General features: G+C 45.8%; 1 protein-coding gene across 6 annotated transcripts in view; it reads left to right on the top strand.

The window, feature by feature from the left end:
* axin1 (axin 1) overlaps positions 1–17,986 on the top strand; it is a 165,207-nt gene that overhangs the window by 138,980 nt on the left and 8,241 nt on the right. The window lies entirely within an intron of this gene.

Below are 17,986 nucleotides of genomic sequence, written 5' to 3'. Positions count from 1 at the left end.
GATGCTAAGGGATAGAGCAGCGATCTATTCATAATGTGTTAGGAGATACACCTCTGCTCATTGCTGCCCTCCCACGTTCACTCAATGGAAGAGCAAGCAAGCTGGACTGGACAGCATCCCGTGCACCATTAATCTACAGGCCATACCACTCAGGGACTTAAGCTATTTTTTTTATGCCTGTGTGGCTGCATGCTTTTCTGTCATTGTAACTATAAGACCATGAGATATAGGAGCAGAATTAGGTCACTTGACCCATCAAATCTGCTCTGCCATTTCATCATGGTTGATCCAATTTTCCCTTCAGTCCCAATCTCCCGCCTTCTCTTTGCATCCCTTCATGCTCTGACCAATCAAGAGACTATGAACCTCTGCCTTAAATATACATAAAGACTTGGTCTCCACAGCTGCCTGTGGCAAAGAATTCCACAGATTCACCACACTCTGGCAAAAGAAATTCCTCCTCATGTCCGTTCTAAAAGGATGCCCTCTATTCTAAGGCTGTGTTCTCTAGACTTAGATTCTCCCACCATGGGAAATATGCTCTCCACATCCACTCTTATCAAGGCCTTTCACCATTTGATAGGTTCCATTGAGGTCACCTCTTATTCTTCTGAATTCCAGCAAATACAAGCTCAGAGCCATCAAATGCTCTTCATATGACAAGCCATTCAATCTTGGAATCATTTTTGGAGACCTGCTTTGAACCCTCTCTAGTTTCAGCAGATCCTTTCGAAGATAAGGGGTCAAAAATTGGAGTTATTAAAAACTTTAGGACGGATAAGTCCCCAGGGCCTGACGGAATATTCCCCAGGCTGCTCCACGAGGCGAGGGAAGAGATTGCTGAGCCTCTGGCTAGGATCTTTGTCCTCGTCTACTGGAATGGTACCGGAGGATTGGAGGGAGGCGAATGTTGTCCCCTTGTTCAAAAAAGGTAGTCGGGATAATTGTAGACCAGTGAGCCTTACGTCTGTGGTGGGAAAGCTCTTGGAAAAGATTCTTAGAGATAGGATCTATGGGCATTTAGAGAATCATGGTCTGATCAGGGACAGTCAGCATGGCTTTGTGAAGGGCAGATCGTGTCTAACAAGCCTGATAGAGTTTTTTGAGAAGGTGGCCAGGCATATAGATGAGGGTAGTGCAGTGGATGTGATCTATATGGATTTTAGTAAGGCATTTGACAAGGTTCCACATGGTAGGCTTATTCAGAAAGTCAGAAGGCATGGGATGCAGGGAAGTTTGGCCAGGTGGATTCAGAATTGGTTTGCCTGCAGAAGGCAGAGGGTCATGGTGGAGGGAGTATATTCGGATTGGAGGGTTGTGACTAGTGGTGTCCCGCAAGGATCGGTTCTGGGACCTCTACTTTTCATGATTTTTATTGACCACCTGGATGTTGGGGTAGAAGGGTGGGTTGGCAAGTTTGCAGACAGCACAAAGGTTGGTGGTGTTGTAGACAGTGTAGAAGATTGTCAAAGATTGCAGAGAGACATTGATAGGTTGCAGAAGTGGGCTGAGAAGTGACAGATGGAGTTCAACCCAGAGAAGTGTGAGGTGGTACACTTTGGAAGGACAAACTCCAAGGTAGAGTACAAAGTAAATGGCAGGATACTTGGTAGTGTGGAGGAGCAGAGGGATCTGGAGGTACATGTCCACAGATCCCTGAAAGTTGCCTCACAGGTAGATAGGGTAGTTAAGAAAGCTTATGGAGTGTTAGCTTTCATAAGTCGAGGGATGGAGTTTAAGAGTCGCGAGGTAATGATGCAGCTCTATAAAATTCTGGTTAGGCCACACTTGGAGTGCTGTGTCCAGTCTGGTTGCTTCACTATAGGAAGGATGTGGAAGTATTGGAAAGGGTGCAGAGGAGATTTACCAGGATGCTGCCTGGTTTAGAGAGTATGCATTATGATCAGAGATTAAAGGAGCTAGGGCTTTACTCTTTGGAGAGGAGGAGGATGAGAGGAGACATGATAGAGGTATACAAGATATTAAGAGGAATAGATAGAGTGGATAGCCAGCACCTCTTCCCCAGGGCACCACTACTCAATATAAGGGGACATGGCTTTAAGGTAAGGGGTGGGAAGTTCAAGGGGGATATTAGAGGAAGGTTTTTCACTCAGAGAGTGGTTGGTGCGTGGAATGCACTGCCTGAGTCAGTGGTGGAGGCAGATACACTAGTGAAATTTAAGAGACTACTAGACAGGTATATGGAGGAATTTAAGGTGGAGAGTTATATGGGAGGCAGGGTTTGAGGGTCGGCACAACAATGTGGGCCGAAGGGCCTGTACTGTGCTGTACTATTCTATGTTCTTTGTTAAAACTGTTCACAATACTCCAAGTGAGGCCTTATCAGTACTTGATAAAGTCTCAACATTACATCCTTGCTTTCCTATTCTAGTCCTCTGGAAGTGAATACTGACATTGCATTTACCTTCCTCACCACAGACTCAACCTGCAAACTAACCTTTAGGGAATTCTGCCCAAGGACTCCCAAGTCCCTTTGCACCTCTGTTTTTATTTTGTATTTTCTCTCCATTTAGAAAATAGAAATCATGTCATGTGCTTTTGGTAATGTGTTCTGCACCTTGGCCTTGGAGGAACACTGTTTTGTTAGGCTGGATGATAATTAAAGTTGAACTGCAACTCTGGATTCATGTTATGCCAATTACTTAACATCCACATTTTCAATTACTATTAAACAATACTTGGACAAATAATTCAGAGTTCCTATTCGAATTAATTTGGATGTATAGGTGTCCCCTGCTTTTCGTACATTCGCTTTACGAAACCTCACTGTTACGAAAGACCTACATTAGTACCCTGTTTTCGCTTTCAGAAGGTGTTTTCACTGTTACGAAGAAAAAGCAGCACGCGGGGAAAATCAGCGCGCAATAAAAGGCAGCACTCTCCCCTGGATTCAGAATGGCATTCTGGCCGGCATTGCTTAAACACATGCCTGTGAGCAGCCATTTGCAAGATGAGTTCTAAGGTATTGGAAAAGCCTAAAAGAGCTCGTAAGGGTGTTACACTTAGTGTAAAACTAGACATAATTAAGCATTTCAATCGTGGTGAACGAAGTAAGGACTAAGTGAGTTTGGCTTGTGGAAGCTGACGAACATGATGTTGAAGAGGTTTTGGCATCCCATGACCAAGAGCTGATGCAATTGGAAGAGGAAAGGATGACAATTGAAACTGAATGCAGTAGCGAACGGACCGTAAGTGAAGTCGTCCTGGAACTGAACGTGAAGCAACTGCGTGAGATTTTCGCTGCAATGATAAAGTACGACTTTAATTTTGAAAGGGTACTTAGGTTTAGGGGATATTTGCAGGATGGTTTGAGTCCTTACAAAGAACTGTATGATAGAAAAATGCGCGAGGCTCAGCAGTCAAGCAAACCTTCCGCATCAGCCACAGCAGACGACAAACCTCGACCTTCGACATCGAGGCAAGCAGTCATAGGAGAAGATGAGCTGCCTGCTCTAATGGAAACAGATGACGAGATGACACCCCAGTGTCCCACCATCCCGCGATTCGCGGAGAATGCAGCGGTAGCCGGGAGGCACACAGCACATCTTTAAGAAAAAAGCCGAAATAAACAAGCTAATTAATTAGGTGCTGCCTGACATGTAAATATCGGCCCAGATCAGAGACAACACAATGGGAAATCGGCACTGATCTGGGCCGACAATTACGTGCCGGTCGTCACCTAATTAATTAGCATGTTTATTTCGGCTTTTTTCTTAAAGATGTCCTGTGTGCCTCCCAGCTACCACTGCACCCTTGCATGCTTCGCGGCAATGTATCGGTCGGCGGCCTGGAGGGTGGGGCCACTGCACCACCCAACCTGTGACAACTCAGTCTAACACACCATCATCAGTGTGCACGGCGCTGAACCAATTCCGGTAGGTGATACTGCACTGTACATACATTATTTCTTCTTTATATAGGCTGTATATTTTTACTTGTTATTTGGTATGATTTGGCAGCTTCATAGCTTAAAGGTTACTGGAGAGCACTTGCGCCGTGTTTTTGTCAACAGCGCTTGCGTGAGATTTTCTGCTGACGGCGCTTGCGTGAGATTTTCGCTGTGGAGAACAGTGCAGTAATGATTGTGGGGAAGTATTTCTACTTTATATAGGCTGTGTATTTATCATATCATTCCTGCTTTTACTATATGTTTCTGTTATTTTAGGTTTTATGTGTTATTTGGCATGATTTGGTAGGTTATTTTTGGGTCTGCGAACGCTCACAAATTTTTCCCATATAAATAAATGGTAATTGCTTCTTCACTTTACGACATTTCAGCTTACGAACCGTTTCATAGGAACGCTCTACCTTCGGATAGCGGGGGAAACCTGTAACTGGGATGAGGGCATTTAGGTTCTTTCCCAAAAGGCCCTTTCTTCAGCACAGTACATGGTCATCGATGTTGGAGTGTGCTTGCAATCAACAGCACCTTCCACTGCTAGAACCTTACTGTGTGTTTTGGGGACACGGGAGGATTTTTTTTAATATATGTGTGTGTGATGTATGTGTGTGTGTGTGTGTGTGTATATATATGTGTGTGTATATATGTATATGTTTTAATAAGTTGTGCAAAAATATTTAAAAAAAGAAATGGTGATATAGTGTTCACAGGTTCAATGTCCATTTAGAAATCTGATGGCAGACGGGAAGAAGCTATTCCTGAATCATTGAGTTTGAGGCTTCAGGATCCTGTATCTCCTCCCTGCTGGCAGCAATGAGAAGAGTGCATGTCCTTGGTGATGGGGGTCCTTAATGATGGATGCCACCTTTTTGAGGCATCGCTCTTTGAAGATGTCCTGGATGCTGGGGAGGCTAGTGCCCATTATGGAGCTGACTGAGTTTACAACTTTCTGTAGCTTATTTCGATCCTGTGCAGTGCCCTCCCCCATACCAGACTGTGATGCAGCCAGTTAGAATGCTCTCCACGGTACATCTGTAGAAATTTGTGAGTGTCTTTGGTGACATACCAAATTTCCTCAATCGCCTAATGAAATATGGCCACTGTTGTGCTTTCTTGGTACCTGCATTGATATGTTGGGCCCAGGATAGATCCTTAGAGATGTTAACACCCAGAACTCGAAATTGCTCATCTTTTCTTCTGATCCCTCAAAAAGGGCTGGTGGGTATTCTCTCATCTTACCCTTTCTGAAGTCCACAATCAATTCTTTGGTCTTTCTGACATTGAGTGTAAGGTTGTAGCTGCGGCACCAGGTTTTAGCTAATAATTGTTAATTAATTGATAACTGGAAGTGGTCATACATTGCAGACAACTGAGGTTATGCAGCTGTTTAGAGTGAATCTTGAAAAATACCCCTGCATCTTTTCCTAGAACATCCTGCCAAAAGCGCATTCTAGAATTCTTTTCTAGTGAAATCACTGAGTGCAGCATGTTTCAGTACTCCAACCATACATGAAAAATCTGATGGATAGAACCTTTCTAGCCATCAAGCATTTAAAGATTTGCTACTTTTAAATAAAAACAACTGCCTGAAAATCTTGCCAAATTACATTGACAATCTGCTAGAGCAGCCATCTATCAAGGTTCAGTGTATCCTTTTTCTACAGAGCTCTAACATTTTGTGCAGACCCCTGACTAATTGATTTAAGAACAGGTATTCTACTAGTTGAAGATTCTATGATGCAACAGCGAGACCTATTCTTTGCCGCTCTGGGTCGGATAGGACTTCAACGAATTGTAACAGATGGTGTTTGTGTATCTAGTGGCTATTGGAATGAGGCCAGCATTAGGTATTCTCTAGGAAGAGGCGCAGTCGACGTTTCAGGCCGAGACCCTTCGTCAGGACTAACTGAAGGAAGAGTGAGTAAGGGATTTGAAAGCTGGAGGGGGAGGGGGAGATGCAAAATGATAGGAGAAGACAGGAGGGGGAGGGATAGAGCCGAGAGCTGGACAGGTGATAGGCAAAAGGGGATACGAGAGGATCATGGGACAGGAGGCCTAGGGAGAAAGACGGGGGGGGGGGGACCCAGAGGATGGGCAAGAGGTATATTCAGAGGGACAGAGGGAGAAAAAGGAGAGTGAGAGAAAGAATGTGTGCATAAAAAGGAGTAACAGCTGGGGTACGAGGGGGAGGTGGGGCCTAGCGGAAGTTAGAGAAGTCAATGTTCATGCCATCAGGTTGGAGGCTACCCAGACGGAATATAAGGTGTTGTTCCTCCAACCTGAGTGTGGCCTCATCTTTACAGTAGAGGAGGCCGTGGATAGACATGTCAGAATGGGAATGGGATGTGGAATTAAAATGTGTGGCCACTGGGAGATCCTGCTTTCTCTGGCGGACAGAGCGTAGATGTTCAGCAAAGCGGTCTCCCAGTCTGCGTCGGGTCTCACCGATATATAAAAGGCCACATCGGGAGCACCGGACGCAGTATATCACCCCAGTCGACTCACAGGTGAAGTGATGCCTCACCTGGAAGGACTGTTTGGGGCCCTGAATGGTGGTAAGGGAGGAAGTGTAAGGGCATGTGTAGCACTTGTTCCGCTTACACGGATAAGTGCCAGGAGGGAGATCAGTGGGGAGGGATGGGGGGGACGAATGGACAAGGGAGTTGTGTAGGGAGCGATCCCTGCGGAATGCAGAGAGAGGGGGGAGGGAAAGATGTGCTTAGTGGTGGGATCCCGTTGGAGGTGGCGGAAGTTACGGAGAATAATATGTTGGACCCGGAGGCTGGTGGGGTGGTAGGTGAGGACCAGGGGAACCCTATTCCTAGTGGGGTGGTGGGAGGATGGAGTGAGAGCAGATGTACGTGAAATGGAGGAGATGCGTTTAAGAGCAGAGTTGATAGTGGAGGAAGGGAAGCCCCTTTCTTTAAAAAATGAAGACATCTCCCTCGTCCTAGAATGAAAAGCCTCATCCTGAGAGCAGATGCGGCGGAGACGGAGGAGTTGCGAGAAGGGGATGGCGTTTTTGCAAGAGATAGGGTGAGAAGAGGAATAGTCCAGATAGCTGTGAGAGTCAGTAGGCTTATAGTAGATATCAGTGGATAAGCTGTCTCCAGAGACAGAGACAGAAAGATCTAGAAAGGGGAGGGAGGTGTCGGAAATAGACCAGGTAAACTTGAGGACAGGGTGAAAGTTGGAGGCAAAGTTAATAAAGTCAACGAGTTCTGCATGCGTGCAGGAAGCAGCGCCAATGCAGTCGTCGATATAGCGAAGGAAAAGTGGGGGACAGATACCAGAATAGGCACGGAACATAGATTGTTCCACAAACCCAACAAAAAGGCAGGCATAGCTAGGACCCATACGGGTGCCTATAGCTACACCTTTAGTTTGGAGGAAATGGGAGGAGTAAAAGGAGAAATTATTAAGAGTAAGGACTAATTCCGCTAGACGGAGCAGAGTGGTGGTAGAGGGGAACTGATTAGGTCTGGAATCCAAAAAGAAGCGTAGAGCTTTGAGACCTTCCTGATGGGGGATGGAAATATATAAGGACTGGACATCCATGGTGAAAATAAAGCAGTGGGGGCCAGGGAACTTAAAATCATCAAAAAGTTTAAGAGCGTGAGAAGTGTCACGAACATAGGTCGGAAGGAATTGAACAAGGGGTGATAAAACAGTGTCGAGGTATGCAGAAACGAGTTCGGTGGGGCAGGAGGAAGCTGAGACAATAGGTCGGCCAGGACAGGCAGGTTTGTGGATCTTGGGTAGGAGGTAGAAACGGGAAGTGCGGGGTGTGGGAACTATAAGGTTGGTAGCAGTGGATGGGAGATCCCCTGAGCGGATAAAGTCGTTGATAGTGTGGGAGACAATGGCCTGGTGCTCCTTAGTGGGGTCACGATCGAGGGGTAAATAAGAGGAGGTATCCGCGAGTTGTCGCTGTGCCTCGGCAAGGTAGAGGTCAGTACGCCAGACTACAACAGCACCCCCTTTATCAGCGGGTTTAATAATAAGGTTAGGATTAGTGCGGAGGGAGTGGAGAGCAGAGTGTTCCGAAGGAGTGAGGTTGGAATGGGGACAAGGTGCGGTGAAGTCGAGACGGTTGATGTCCCGTCGGCAGTTGGCAATAAAGAGATCCAGAGCAGGCAGAAGACCAGAGCGGGGTGTCCATGAAGAAGAGGAGGGTTGAAGATGGGAGAAGGGGTCATCGGTGGGGGTGGAAGAGTCCTTGCCGAAGAAGTAGGCTCGGAGACGGAGACGGCGGAAGAAAAGTTCCGCATCGTGGCGAACACGGAACTCGCTGAGGTGTGGGCGAAGGGGGACAAACGTGAGGCCCTTACTGAGAACAGAGCGTTCTGCCTCCGACAGTTGAAGGTCGGAGGGGATGGTAAAGACCCGGCACGGATGAGAGCTGGGATCAGAGGAGGGAGGGGGGAGGCTGGGGGTGTCAATGGAGAGGGGAGGGTTGGGGTGAGAGGAAGATGGAGCCTCTGAGGGCCCAGGAGTTGACGGTGGGATCTGAGGGAGACGGGGCTGCGGAGTGGTGGTGGGGGAAGGGGAGACGGGAGTCACAACAGCAGCACATAAAGACCCGGCCTGGAGTTCAAGGCTGGAGTCGCAGTTGGTGGTTGCGCGATCGCTTTGAATGTCTCCATGGTCGTTGCTGGAGTCCGGGTTTTGAATATGTCCTGAGGTGTTGGAGCCGCCGAGACCAACGCCTGCAATCGCCGTTTCTTTGACTTTGTCATGTTAGGCAAAGATAGCAAAATCTTACATCTACGGACTGCAGAGCCTGCCGGCCCCGACGCTAGCAGGCATGAACTTTCGGTTGCGGCCCTTGCCGTTGGTCTCGGCGGCTCCAACACCTCAGGACATATTCAAAACCCGGACTCCAGCAACGACCATGGAGACATTCAAAGCGATCGCGCAACCACCAACTGCGACTCCAGCCTTGAACTCCAGGCCGGGTCTTTATGTGCTGCTGTTGTGACTCCCGTCTCCCCTTCCCCCACCACCACTCCGCAGCCCCGTCTCCCTCAGATCCCACCGTCAACTCCTGGGCCCTCAGAGGCTCCATCTTCCTCTCACCCCAGCCCTCCCCTCTCCATTGACACCCCCAGCCTCCCCCCTCCCTCCTCTGATCCCAGCTCTCATCCGTGCCGGGTCTTTACCATCCCCTCTGACCTTCAACTGTCGGAGGCAGAACGCTCTGTTCTCAGTAAGGGCCTCACGTTTGTCCCCCTTCGCCCACACCTTCGCGAGTTCCGTGTTCGCCACGATGCGGAACTTTTCTTCCGCCGTCTCCGTCTCCGAGCCTACTTCTTCGGCAAGGACTCTTCCACCCCCACCGATGACCCCTTCTCCCGTCTTCAACCCTCCTCTTCTTCATGGACACCCCGCTCTGGTCTTCTGCCTGCTCTGGATCTCTTTATTGCCAACTGTCGACGGGACATCAACCGTCTCGACTTCACCGCACCTTGTCCCCATTCCAACCTCACTCCTTCGGAACGCTCTGCTCTCCACTCCCTCCGCACTAATCCTAACCTTATTATTAAACCCGCTGATAAAGGGGGTGCTGTTGTAGTCTGGCGTACTGACCTCTACCTTGCCGAGGCACAGCGACAACTCGCGGATACCTCCTCTTATTTACCCCTCGATCGTGACCCCACTAAGGAGCACCAGGCCATTGTCTCCCACACTATCAACGACTTTATCCGCTCAGGGGATCTCCCATCCACTGCTACCAACCTTATAGTTCCCACACCCCGCACTTCCCGTTTCTACCTCCTACCCAAGATCCACAAACCTGCCTGTCCTGGCCGACCTATTGTCTCAGCTTGCTCCTGCCCCACCGAACTCGTTTCTGCATACCTCGACACTGTTTTATCACCCCTTGTTCAATCCCTTCCGACCTATGTTCGTGACACTTCTCACGCTCTTAAACTTTTCGATGATTTTAAGTTCCCTGGCCCCCACTGCTTTATTTTCACCATGGATGTCCAGTCCTTATATATTTCCATCCCCCATTAGGAAGGTCTCAAAGCTCTACGCTTCTTTTTGGATTCCAGACCTAATCAGTTCCCCTCTACCACCACTCTGCTCCGTCTAGCGGAATTAGTCCTTACTCTTAATAATTTCTCCTTTTACTCCTCCCATTTCCTCCAAACTAAAGGTGTAGCTATAGGCACCCGTATGGGTCCTAGCTATGCCTGCCTTTTTGTTGGGTTTGTAGAACAATCTATGTTCCGTGCCTATTCTGGTATCTGTCCCCCACTTTTCCTTCGCTATATCGACGACTGCATTGGCGCTGCTTCCTGCACGCATGCAGAACTCGTTGACTTTATTAACTTTGCCTCCAACTTTCACCCTGCCCTCAAGTTTACCTGGTCTATTTCCGACACCTCCCTCCCCTTTCTAGATCTTTCTGTCTCTGTCTCTGGAGACAGCTTATCCACTGATATCTACTATAAGCCTACTGACTCTCACAGCTATCTGGACTATTCCTCTTCTCACCCTATCTCTTGCAAAAACGCCATCCCCTTCTCGCAACTCCTCCGTCTCCGCCGCATCTGCTCTCAGGATGAGGCTTTTCATTCTAGGACGAGGGAGATGTCTTCATTTTTTAAAGAAAGGGGCTTCCCTTCCTCCACTATCAACTCTGCTCTTAAACGCATCTCCTCCATTTCACGTACATCTGCTCTCACTCCATCCTCCCACCACCCCACTAGGAATAGGGTTCCCCTGGTCCTCACCTACCACCCCACCAGCCTCCGGGTCCAACATATTATTCTCCGTAACTTCCGCCACCTCCAACGGGATCCCACCACTAAGCACATCTTTCCCTCCCCCCTCTCTCTGCATTCCGCAGGGATCGCTCCCTACACAACTCCCTTGTCCATTCGTCCCCCCCATCCCTCCCCACTGATCTCCCTCCTGGCACTTATCCGTGTAAGCGGAACAAGTGCTACACATGCCCTTACACTTCCTCCCTTACCACCATTCAGGGCCCCAAACAGTCCTTCCAGGTGAGGCATCACTTCACCTGTGAGTCGACTGGGGTGATATACTGCGTCCGGTGCTCCCGATGTGGCCTTTTATATATCGGTGAGACCCGACGCAGACTGGGAGACCGCTTTGCTGAACATCTACGCTCTGTCCGCCAGAGAAAGCAGGATCTCCCAGTGGCCACACATTTTAATTCCACATCCCATTCCCATTCTGACATGTCTATCCACGGCCTCCTCTACTGTAAAGATGAGGCCACACTCAGGTTGGAGGAACAACACCTTATATTCCGTCTGGGTAGCCTCCAACCTGATGGCATGAACATTGACTTCTCTAACTTCCGCTAGGCCCCACCTCCCCCTCGTACCCCAGCTGTTACTCCTTTTTATGCACACATTCTTTCTCTCACTCTCCTTTTTCTCCCTCTGTCCCTCTGAATATACCTCTTGCCCATCCTCTGGGTCACCCCCCCCCCGTCTTTCTCCCTAGGCCTCCTGTCCCATGATCCTCTCGTATCCCCTTTTGCCTATCACCTGTCCAGCTCTCGGCTCTATCCCTCCCCCTCCTGTCTTCTCCTATCATTTTGCATCTCCCCCTCCCCCTCCAGCTTTCAAATCCCTTACTCACTCTTCCTTCAGTTAGTCCTGACGAAGGGTCTCGGCCTGAAACGTCGACTGCGCCTCTTCCTATAGATGCTGCTTGGCCTGCTGCGTTCACCAGCAACTTTGATGTATGTTGCTTGAATTTCCAGCATCTGCAGAATTCCTGTTGATTAGGTATTCTCCCCACTTTTTCTAGAGGCTTATATATGGAAGGTTTGTAAACCCAATCAATCCTTTGGGTTTCAGATGAAATACGAAATATCCTGGATACTTGCTACAGTATGGATGCAATGCCAAGTCCACAGCAAAATCATCTTGCCCTTGATTATTTGTATGATTGAGAGTGAGCACAATTGCCAACGCACCAGTATTTTCTTTATCTATACTTTCTGCCCAAGCTGTTCTCCCAGGATCTTTCTCAAGTTGCAGGAGGAAAATAAAAACTCAAGTTGTAGAAAAGAAAGCTGCTGGAATAACTCAACACATCAAATACTATCTGTGGAGGCATAACACATGTGCTGAGGCTTTGGCTTGAGGTTCTGCATCAGGACTGGGCAGCAGAGTAAAGCTGACCAGTATAAGATGGGTGTGCAGAATGGGTGGGACAGGAGCTGGTAGGCGATCAGTAGAATCAGATATTTTGGGGGGAAGGGGGGGTTGGTGAAGCAGATGGAGCAAGGTGGAGAAGAGGTGAGTGAGCCTGGGAGGATTGGTAGAAGTGGGAAAGGAACACGAGAAGTGAGTTTTCTGAAATTTGCAAAGTGCTTATACCATTGTGTTGAATATTACTCAGACAGAATATGGGGTGTTGTTCAAGTTTGCATTTGGCCGCCCCTGGCAGTAGAGAAGGCTGAGGACAGACAATTCATTGTGGGATGGGAAGGGAAGTGGAAATGACTTGCAACTGGGATCATGAGATGGCTACTGTGGCTAGAGCACATATGCTCTGTAAAATGGCAACCTGGTCTATACTTGGGCTCACCAAAGTAGAGGAAGCTATATTGTGAGCACTAAATGCAATGGGCCAGATTGGAGGAGGTGCACATGGAACTCTGCCTTACCTGGAAGGTTCCATTTAAGTCCCTGTATCGTGGTAAACAGGGAGAGGTTAGACGCTGCTGGAAGAGCTGATGAGGGATTCATAGAGTGGTCTGCACAGGAAGCAGAATGGAGGAAAATGAGAAAGGAAGACGTGGATGGGATGGAGTGGGTTGTAGTGCAAAGGTTGAACTGACTGATTTACCAGGGTTGGTCACCCATGCCTTTTGGCGTTGTTGCTCTGCTTTACAAGGGTGGCTGACATTGACACTGTTGCTCCCAATGTTTTGCTTCCTGTCACAACTATTCACTTTATGTGTATTGTTTCACTACCATATTGTGCTGCTGCCAACTTCCGTGCTCCTCTTCAAAGGAAGGGTGGTAATTGCTCTTTGAAGGTTCCAGGCATCCCTTGCCACATTAGATATTAGCCTCTTAGATTTGCAGATTTTTCTTTCCTTTTTCAAGTGACCCGGTTTGCCCTTGCCTCGTGTTTTTTTTTCCACTCTCCTTTTGGATTGGGTTTGTTTCTTTATATGCTCATGCCATTCCTCCTCTGTGCTATCTTGTTCTTTTGTGTTTTCCTCCTTTTCCCTTTTTTCCTTTGGTGCCACTGTGAAGTGACATTTGGAAAGTAAGAGTTTTAGTTCCTTTTAGAACAGCCATGACTGCTACTTTGCACAAAATTCCTCTAGACTTGTTTTTGACAGGTATTGTAGAGGTGACCAGTCTTCTCACATTTTTGATGATCCTCCTTTCTGAAATTTTGACCATGATCACTTTGAAGGTAGCCATTTCATGTTCATGTGAGGCCCACATGGAACTGAGCCTGGTAAACTACAGCCACATGGTGGAGCATCATAACAGTAGGTGGTGGTTTCCATTTTTGTCTGCTCTTAGCTTAGCTTTATTCTTTTATCTTTGCCACACCATTTTCTAAGCTATGTAAGGGCATCAAGGACTGGAGGACTGAACTTCGATAGCCATGATTCATGCTTGCTTGCAGAAGAGGAAAGAGCATCTATGCTTGTGAATATTTTTGAAAACCATTATAGGTTTTTGTCAATGCTGTTTGATATTTACATTTTCTGGAAGATGACCTGAGCCCTTAATGGAGTATTAAACAAGCAGCATTACATATTTACAGAATTACTAAAAGCACCAACTATTTAATTTCAGTTGATTTAAATTAGTTAGCAGTAATGTTACATCTGTATATTGATCTGAAATTTTAATTAACCATTTATTCCATAAGGTTATCTCGTTGCAAGTAACTTTCCTGAGTATACTCTTAACTAATTGAGGCAGGAGTTTTACATGTTAAAAGTATACACAGATTAATATTCATGAATATTACTTAAATTTACTGAAGAAATTTATAGAGGCGTTTTAGTAATTTAAAATGCCGTATTGATCTGTTTTGTGTGCTATACTCTGCCAGAGCCTCGGCGACCACTTTTTCAAGAGATTGTCTTGGAGGAAAGATTCTGTGAGCGGTCCCCCATGTCCTTCTCACAGCGCAGTCTTTTTTTGTTTTACGAGGCCTAGTTGAGAGCTTGACACTCAATCCAGCACGGATGGAAAGCGTGCCCGGGAGCGGCCCGACTGGGGTTCAAACTGGGGAACCTTGACTCCGGAGTCTGGCGCTGATGTCACTGAGCCACCAGCCAGCCTATTGATCTGTTAGGTTACTTTAATTTCCTTTTGGCTTCCTGCCATAAAGCAATGCTGCAATCAAATGGTTAGAGCAGCCTTTCTCTACCTCTTTGCCCTGGAGGAACCCCTGAAATAATTTTCAGGCCTCAGGAAACCCCTGCGTTACATATTTAAAAAAATTATATCTGCAGCTCACGGTACATTAGCTAGATCAGTAGGTTATAGATAGAATTATTTTAGATATAAAATAATTTTATTATTTTACAATAAAATAATTGTCAATGCTCTTTTGAGTAGAGATTGAATTTTTAGCCATTTTTTGGGGGGGGGAAAGCAGGTAGTTAAACTTAGCTTACCTTTCTTAAAATTAATCTTTCTTTCCCTTTCATAAATGTTAAAACTTCATAAGGCAAACATAATAAGTTTCTGTTAAATAACTAGCTTAAGCCAAAATGGGATTTAATTTTTCTGAAGGTAGATGTAATTTAAAGGTTGTAAGTTGATATTAATTGAAAGCTTTACTGTTTGTTTTGAGGTTCCAATGGCTGTTTAAAATAATCAGCACTTTTACATGTCATAAAGATGTGATTTGTAGCTAGTGTCTTCAGTTTTGCTGGAGCCATTGGTGCATTTATAAGTTGTTTGCCGCAGACTAGACACAATGGAATAAAGGTTAGTAAATTTTTTTAAAGAATAGCATAATAAATAACTAAATGAGAAAACTGCAAAAAACATGAAAACTTCACAATACGATTGATTCTAACCTACACAATCCATCTTTTGCAACGTTTAAAACAGCAACAAAGTGGCTGGCCTGCACTTGGTCATGGTGCGTAAAAATTCCTCCTTTGGAGCGAAAATTTCCCTCCATTTTTCTACTACGTCAGTAGAGTTTGTTCGCTTCCATAAGTCAGTCAGAGGCATGTTGGGGTGGGTCATTCAGGAGGGAGAGGCTAGCGTCACAGCCCAAGTTGGGCGAGTCCATTCAATGCTCAGAAAACGCACTTCACGCTTACCATCAGCCTACCGTCCTCCCCTCCAATACAGTGCTCACCAATTATCAACAGCTTCCCCTATCTCATGCCAAAAACAGACAATGAACACAGTCCTACTGCGCGCTGCCATAATGGGCTGCGGGACCTCTAACGAGATGGTGAACGGGGCTGCTCAGTCACTCCCCACTGTGAGCACTAACATTGTGCTTTGTGCGAAGTTCAAAAGACGATTTTTTTTTTAATCACAACCTCTCGCAGAACAGTGCTAATGTTTATTAGTCAACAAGGAGCAAGTCCACAAAGCTGAAAGTCTTTTCATATTTTCACTTTCCCTGCCCATTTCATTATTGGAGAAATGTATTTTTCCTGCATTTTTGCAGAATTTCCTATTATGTCAATAATACTATGATGGCTTTTGGAAATAGTTACTATTTGAAAGTAAAAATGACAAGTGAACATTTAACAATGAAGTTGCACTCTTCATGCTGAATGTATTTGACTGGTGTACAACTTGTTCCTCCACGAGCTTGGAAGTTCAATGGGTTCAGAAGGGGAAATGATGTTTGTGACAAATCTACTAGAAATTTGAGGTCGTAGCTTGCCTAATAAGAAAAGCTGAACCAGTACCTTTCAGAAGACCTTTGCTAAGGTGCAATATGAGATTATGCAAAACTGGAGAGAGTGGTGCATGGACAAAGATTGAGCTTGGCATGGTTTGATCAATGGCAAAGCTGGGATAAACAGCTCTTTTATGTTGAGAGGCTGTGATTGGTGAGGTATTGAGATTTTGGTGCACCACCTGTTCAGTCTATTTCAGTGATTTGGATGAAGGGCATTCAAATACAACATCCTCTGATTATAAAGCTGCATGGCAGCATGAGCTGTGAGAAAAATGCAGTTAATTTACAGTGGGATAAAAGCATAGTCAAAGACATGCCAGATAGTTAATAACGAGGAAAATTTGGAACGCCTGAAGAGAAAAAGGAAGAAAAAGAAAACAGAAGTATCTTATTCGGTGAGAGATTGAAAGATGTTGGTGTTTGTAGGAACCAAGGTATCCTTGTATATCCCTAGGCAAATGTGCTAGTTCATCAGGTTTTCAGGAAGATGAAAAGTGCAGTACAAGCAGGTAGAAGTACAAGAATGGAGATGTCTTGTACTCTGCAGTTATATATGGCTTTGGTGAAATCTCGTCTGGAATATTGTGTACAGATCAAAGGCTAAGGAAGGACATATGTTCCTGAAGGGCATGGAGCAAAGGTTCTTCAGGTTGTTTCCTGGGATTAGTATGTCATATGAGAAGAGATTAAGTAAACAGGTCCTTGGTATTTTGAGGTTAGAAGAATGAAAGGTGGTCTCAGTAAAATGTTCAGATTCTTAATGCATTTAATAGGGTAGATGTGGAAGATGCACCTCCTTATTCAGTTGATTGAACTCGCATGCACAGCTTCAAAGCGTCAAATCGACGTCGTAGATACCCTATGCCGTACCGTACGCACTTCCCCAAAAAATGTAACTGCGCGTCGTAGCGATGCAGACCGCAACAACTGTCATTGGTCCACTTGGTAGCATCACATTTCCTCCTACGCTGCAATATCTTCCCATTGGGTGACTGAAGGACAGGGAAGGAACTCTGGCTGCAATGCTTTCCATAAAGCTTTACAGACCTCCGAAGGACCCTGTGCTTGATGCCAGTTTGTAGCTAGCTGCTACAAACTGTTGACTTCCACCCGAAGCTAAAACTCGAATGGTGATTGCTAGTCTCTTGAGTATACTGTGCATACACTGATGCGAAATAAATGGTTGGAGACGATAAACCAAATCATCAAATCTACCTGCCGACATCCGAGAATACTTGAAATTCATTTCCTCGTCCATGTCTCTCAGTGGCTGGACAAGCACAGAAAATTCACCCTCCTTCAGTTTCAATCGCCATTGTTTGAAGTTTGAGTTTCAACACGAAGAAACTCAACACAGTGGCATAGAAACCCCACCGCCAACTAGCATTTTGGTGGTGAATTGCAGAGCGACACAGACACACCAGCGCACAAGTATAAATGCTCACAACGACGTAGGCTACTACGCAGAAGTATAAATCAGCCTTAAGAGTCAGCCATTTAGTACAGGCAAAGAGAAAAAATTTCTTCACCCAAAGATTTGGGAGGCCTTGAAGTTAGGTTTTTAGATTTCAGGGTATACGAGGTAAAGTGAAACTCAGATTAAAGATCTGTCTCAATATTATTGAATGACCTACTTTTGCTTCTATTTTTATTTGTTCTTTTTAAGATCAACTTCTTGTATTAAGATATGATGTGAGGTAAACATAGGTGTTTGGAAAAGGTACAATGGAATACAATGGATCAGATTTTTGTGAATATTGAATAAAAAGCTGATAAACATTAGGTGCTTTCTTTGGGCTCTGCTGATGTATCTCTTTTAAGTGCTGTGAGTAGCCTTGGAATGATCTGTGCTGGAGAATTTTTGCTTAGTGTTATAGCCCAGAGGATATATTTTGGACACTAGTTCTGGGAAGGTAAGTTTTTCTGGAGATCCAATCATTAGTGTATAAAAGTATAAAAGTATTGTATAAAAGTAAAGTGGAGCAGGTCCTTTGTCATTAGTGAGGAACTTAGGTTTTCATTGTCAATATTTGGGGTCTCAATATCTTTTAACTGAAAAAGTCCGTACTTGCGGTTTCTGGGAAGCAGTTTTACAGTGGGAAATGATTTTGCTGCAATTGTCTGCCAATAAATCAATTTGCACTTGAAGTTAAGTAA

Source organism: Mobula hypostoma, chromosome 9 (assembly GCF_963921235.1).
Source record: "Mobula hypostoma chromosome 9, sMobHyp1.1, whole genome shotgun sequence".
Classification (NCBI taxonomy): Eukaryota; Metazoa; Chordata; class Chondrichthyes; order Myliobatiformes; family Myliobatidae; genus Mobula; species Mobula hypostoma.
Note: the sequence above shows the minus strand (reverse complement) of the source record. Positions and strands in the feature narration are given on the sequence as shown.